The sequence below is a fragment of the Rhinolophus hipposideros genome (genome assembly GCF_964194185.1).
Source record: "Rhinolophus hipposideros genome assembly, chromosome: 15".
NCBI classification, from domain to species: Eukaryota; Metazoa; Chordata; class Mammalia; order Chiroptera; family Rhinolophidae; genus Rhinolophus; species Rhinolophus hipposideros.
The window spans coordinates 48300682-48307016 of record NC_138061.1 but is presented as its reverse complement, the minus strand read 5'-3'; the positions used below and the strand labels follow the sequence as shown (position 1 = coordinate 48307016).

The 6335-nt window shown below is 41.8% G+C and overlaps 1 pseudogene across 1 annotated transcript; it reads right to left on the bottom strand.

Annotated features, from left to right (window-relative positions):
• Positions 1–420: 420 nt before the first annotated feature.
• On the bottom strand, positions 421–2868 carry LOC308508084 (methylosome subunit pICln-like; annotated as a pseudogene). The gene is made up of 2 exons: positions 1964–2868; positions 421–1842 (listed from the first exon to the last, which is right to left on the bottom strand). The product of its transcript is annotated as a methylosome subunit pICln-like (transcript).
• Positions 2869–6335: the final 3467 nt, after the last annotated feature.

Here is a 6335-nt window from a genome sequence, read left to right as displayed (position 1 = left end):
TCTCTGCGGTGTGTTCCTCCTTTAGCATGGACTCCCCAACCACAAAATCACAGCCTCTACAGCGGAGGGAGACCAGGGCTCTCACCCAAGCCAACATTTCCACCAAGGCCCCTTTGTTTCATTTCCCCCAAAAAGATGCCATGCTTTGAAAGATTGTACCTGCCAAAAAACTGCTCAAGGTCGTAACTGATATATTTTGCTGTTGTTTTTATTTATTAAAAAAAAATCAATCAATGTCTATGCTTGCCCATTTAGAGATTGGATCTAAATGGTCACAGACACGACTTGATGCTTTTAAGGGGGTGAGGCATTGTGGGTACCTGTGGAGTGCTTGGTTTTTTGTGTATGTGGTAAAATATACACAACATAAAAGTTTCCGATTTAACCATTTTGAAACGTACAGTTCAGTGGCAGTAAGTGCCTTCGCATTGTTGGGTAACCATCACCACTATCTGTTTCTGGATTTTATTCTATTTTATAGAAAACCTAGATTTATGTGTTACGCTACTACAACGACAAAAAAATTATCATCTGAAGTGCTTTGAGGACTTCATCCCAATTTCACTTGTTCTGTTACAGAAACTGACCTAAGAGGCTGGAAATTAAAGGATATATAACCTGAGAGATTCTAACAGAAGAAACTGGTGGAACATGATGAAAGGAACAAAAACTAGTTAGAAGCACTTGTGGTAGTGGCAGTATGTGTGGCTGAGATGTTTCCGAAGAGGCTCCCTAGAGACGCCTGAATGAATTAATCTGAGTCCCAAATTAGTAAAAAGATCCTTACCCCTGTGGTGAATGAGCAGAGGCCAAGATTTCTCTGCGATCTCTTTGTCTCTCTCTTTAAGGGATAAGGGTATCCTGAGGCCCTAAAGGGGCTCTAGCTTAGATTCAGCTTCTGTCCCACCCTAGACCTTCAAGAACCTCTGCATTTTCATATAGCCCTGCTGGGGTGTGGAAGGTGCATATACTGAAGGCAGGAATATAGACCCACTCAGAGGGCACTTAGACACAGGAAGTTTGAGGGTAAATGATAAACTACAAATACCCTCTTAGTTAAGTTAATTCACCTTTGTTAATAAAGGTCATACGTAGTTTCTTCTGCTGGTGACACCTTGTTTCAGTATAATCTGTCTCAAGAAAGAACTGTTTCAGGTAAATTTTGGAGAAGGAAAAATACTTTCATCAACACTCACGCCACCGTGAAAAAGGCACCAAGTTCTCTCCTACAGTTAGTTATGAGCAGAATCCCAAAGCAGCATAAAATCATTTTTAGTGATCAACATCTACACCCTCAAACTGCCCAGCAACTGTTGGTGTCGTATCTACCTCCATCCCATCTTCCTAATCTCTTACTGAATCTTCTGCCCGGACTCCAGCCATGATACACTGGCTGCTCGCGGACTGAGAAAGCATTCCTTCTCGTCTCTCCAGTGTGGCGTGGCCTTCTGCTGTTAAATGGGATAATCCTTCTCCAGAGGTGTAAAACGTAGGAATGTCCCCCTGCCCTTGTTCGTGTACTTCTACGTCATATTCTCCGTCGTCATCGTCTGGGTCTGGGTGCAAAGCCTGGCATTCCCAGATTGCCGCGGCCATTGCCTCCAATGATGATTTATCACTAGACACAAATCTAAGTTCAGGAATAGGTTCTACATCATCATCACTGTCTTCCTCTTCTTTGTCAGCAAGAGTCCTTCGTGTCTTCTTCAAATTCAGCATTCACCGTAACAGACAAGTGTTCTCGTGGACATGCGTTCAGGCCCCTGGACCCCGCATGCAAACTACTGGTGGGGTATTCCAGTGAGAATCCTAACCCAGAGCCGTCTAACCAAGACGGGTGGCACCAAAATCCCCCGGCATTGTCACAATTCAGAAAGAAATATTCCAAATTTGGGTGTCCAAAATTACAAATATCCAGAGCCAGAAAACTTTCTTTCATGACTCAGTTAGGAGATGGAAAAACTCTCAGCACCATAAAGAATGCCAGTGCCAAGGCCCTTTCTCTTCAACATAGCCTCCATATTAGGCTGCTGCCGTCAGAGCCCTCAGCTGACCCTGGGGGTGGGAAACTTTTGAGGAAGCTCATTGCAGAAGTGAGCACCAAGATACAGCTCCAGATTTTTTTTTTTTAACATCCCCAACTACAACTCTGTACCCATTCAACATCTCCCCATTCCTCCCAGCCCCTGGCAGCCACCACTTTCCTTTCCATCTCTATGAATTTGACTATCTAGGTACCTCATACAAGTAGTCATATAGTATTTGTCCTTTGTGACTGGCCTGTTTCACTTAGCATAACATCTTCAAGGTTCATCCATATTGTAGCATGTGTCAGTATTTTGTTCATTTTAAGGGCTGCATAATATTCCATTTGTGTGTGTGTGTGTGTGTGTGTGTGTGTGCATTTTGTTTATCCATTCATTTGTCAATGGACATGTGGATTGTTTCTACCTGTGGACTATTGTAAATAATGTGTGGCATTTTAAGATGTTGGAAGTAATTCCTGAAAATAGTTCCTGTATGAATCTGAGGACAGAGACCCCAGGTTTGGAACATGAGATTTCAATCAACTTAGCATTTATTGGGGACAAAGCAGAGTCTCTGAGAGAAGCTGATTGTCCCCCTCCCCTGGGCCCACCCCAGCTGCTTTGAACTCCTCTTGCTAGGCTTTCCTTCTTGACCAAAGAGGCTAGAAAGTTGTATGTTCCCTCCACAGGATGATATTTTATGAAGCGATTTTTATAAGTATAGCTTTATCATCTTCTCCAGAATCCTGTGTCCTGACACCTGGACCTGTCAGGAGTCTTGTCCAGCTACCCCCAAGGCATGCAAGGGCAAGCAAAGCAGACTTCTCTGGACATGCCCTCCTCCGCCTACGAGCTGCTTGGGTCTCCTAAGGTCGCTGTCCTCTCAGGGGCGGAAAGTTCGGAAATGAATTGGACATATGATGGAGGGAAAGGGCCAGAGGCCTGTTGACACTGAGTACCCCCACCCCAGTGGGGCTCTTGGAGGGACTCTGTGTCCTGTCCTGCCATGTGCAGCACAAGCGTTTGTGCTAATCATGGGTCTTCACTGATGAATGGTCTCTTGACTACACCAAGACCATGTAGCACTCAACAGACCAACGTGAGCTGGAGGTGGGCACCCGGCCTGGACCCCACAAACCACAATCTGCCCTGCCCTATGCTGAGGACTTTCTCTTGGGGCCTGGAGGACGCATGAGTTGATTTGGGTTGGAATGGAGGGCGGAGTTGGCAAAGTAGGATGACAGCCCCCCTATCATTAGTCTACTGTGTATTCATCCAAAAATCAAGGTGAGAGCCAAACCAAGAGCTGGATGGACAAAGCATTGCTATTAAGCTCTGTACTTTTTGCATCTGTTTCCTCAGCTCACCCCTCAGAAGTGCCACTGAGGAAAGATAGATGAGAAGGAGGTGACCCAAATGGGCTTCATGACAAGCAAACAATGTTGAATTAACAATAGATTCCTTGTTAGATAACCCAATTATTTATGTTGATGGCATTTTATTGTTTTCTTTCTCCCTCTCTACAAAAGCATTCCACAATCACTGTGGAAATTTTATAAAATTTAGATAAGCAAAAGAACGAAAATAAAAAGCACTTAAATCCCACCACAAGAGATAAGCATGGTCATTTTCTATGTGCATACCTACCTATATGTTTAACATTTTTCTAACAGCTTTACTAAGACATAATTTGTATAGAATAAAATTCACCTGTCTTAAGTATATGTTTTGATAAGTCTTAGCTATTGAATACAATCGTGTAACTACCATCACACTCAAGATATTTCCAGCATCCCCCCTAAAATTCCCTTGTGCCAATTTGTAGTCAACCCTCTCCCCCTACTCCTGGACCCAGCTAACTACCCATCTGATTTTGGAGTGTCATGTTCATAGAATTATACAGTGTGTAGCCTTGAGTCTGTCTTCTTTCACTTAGCATGATTTTTTTGAGATTCATCCATGTTACAACATATGTTTGTAATTTGCTCCTTTTTCCTGTTGAGTAGTATTCCATTATAGGGATATATTGCATTTTGTTTGTCATTTGTTAGTTGATAGACATTTGGGTTGTTACCAGTTTTTTATGAATGTTGACTAATGCTGCTATGAACATTCATATACAGGTCCTGATATGTATATATGTTTTGAATTCTCTTGGTCAAATACCTAGGAGTAGGTTTGCTGAGTTGTATGGTAAACGTATGGTTTAATTGTAAGAAACTGCCAGTGTTTTCCAATGTTGCTGTACCATTTTACATTCCTATCAGCAGTGTATGGGAGTTCCAGTTGTTCCTGCCAACACTTAATAGTATCAGTCTTTTGAACATTTTCCTGATAACTAATGATGCTAGGCATATTTTCATTTGTTTATTGGTCATTCTTATATCTTTTGTTATAAAGTGTTTTCAAATCTATCTGTTAAAAATATGATTATATTGTAGACACTGTAGGACAAAAGTGTGCTCCAAATCTAAGGGGAACTTATCAATAATAGATGATTTTTAAATCCATCAAGAATGGGTTTAAAGTAAAAAAAGAGTATAAACTATGATAGGGGCGGGGGCGGCTATTTTAATAGGGGGTTCGGAATGGCCTCTCTGAGGAGGTGATGTTTGCCTACAGATATGAATAAAGTGAAAGAGGGAGCCATGAAAATAGCTGATTTACAGCTATTTACAAAACAACCCAGACACAGAGAATAGCATGTGCAAAGGCCCTGAGATAGAAGAGGGGATCAATGAAAACAAAATTATATTGAATTTCAATAATTACGTTTCTGGTCAACTCAAAACATTTATTGAGTTCTTGTTAAAAGCCAGGCACAGTCCTAAGAGCTTTGTGTCTGTTATTTATTTCTCATAACGATTATAAAGCTCCATGAGGACGGGGAGCTATTTCACTCACTTTTGTGGATTCAGATTTAGGACAATGACTGGTACATTGGGACTCAATAAATGTCTGTTGGATGAGTGAAGTAATGCAATAAGCAAGTATTTATTATTATTCCCATAGTATAGCTGGGAAACCAAGGCTCAAAAAAGCTAAGTAGTTTATTGAAGGTCATATAACAAGGAGACGCTGAAGATGGGTTTAAATCTCAGTTCATCTGACTAGGAAGACAGGTTTTTTTGCCTCTCCCCCAAACTACTGTGGATTCTCCTTCCTCTATTTGGGAAACTGAGGTTCAGCATAAAAGAAAGAATTTTGATGGAGCTCCCTTTAATTCTGAAAATAAACCCAGCTGACCACAGGCTCCAGACTGCTGTTTTGGCCACAAGACCACATTTCCACATCATTCAGTGGCTTCCAAAGATTTGAGATGGAAGGAATACCAGCAATTTAAGTAAAAGGTGTAAATTTAGTTTGATCCAACTCTGCATCATGCTTTCAAAAAGAGATCCTTTCGACTCCTCTGCCTGAGGGCATTGACAGGGCAAAAGCTGCCGAACTGGCTATGGTGTCCTGCCTTGAGTTGTGTTCTCTTGCGAGCTGCAATGCCCAGACCTTTGAATCCTGTCACCAACAAATGCTGCTGTTGTCATGTGCGAGCAACCAAATTAATGAGGATGGAAAAACCCAAGCTTAGTGATTTAGGCAAATTAATTTATCTGTCACATAGCCAGTGGTGGTGTTAAATCACTCTCTGTGTGAGGAGTAATCACTCCCTACCCCACTCTGTCTCCCTCTCTGCAGGGAGGTTAGAACAGCCAAAGCCAAGCTGTCTCAGTGGCTGAGCGACCTACATTTATGTGTTTTGACCGCCCCCAAGGAAGAGCATTTTGCATAGTGTGTTTGTTCGTTCAGAGTGCTGGCTGGCAGTCCTTTGAAGCACCTCTAATGATCATAATCACCCTCTTTATTCTCCTCTAGCCCATGTCTTTGGAAAATGATTCTGTTACTTATGCTATAAATTATGGAAAATAAACTCACTGTGAAAGAGTTTGGTATTTACTTTTTTCTTTCCATCAAATTCGTACTTTTCCCCCTTTTGCATCTGCACCGTGAATGAAAAGTTTCTAGGCAAAACAGTCATCCTCCCCCCAAAAGGATAGACAGTAGGCTGTGTTACCACCAATATAACTGCAGTATTCCCATTTTACAGATGGGAAAATGAATGTGTAGAAGCCAAGCCATTTCCTTGACATCCTCACAGCTCGTAAGTACTGAAATAAAAAAAATTTTCAGGCTTTCTGGGTTGCAATTGTTCTTGGCATGACACCTAATTACCTACTTGATTAGCTTCTCACTTTTAAGTGTATATGACAGGCTAGACAAAACTTAATTCTGGCATGTGTACACTCAACAAAC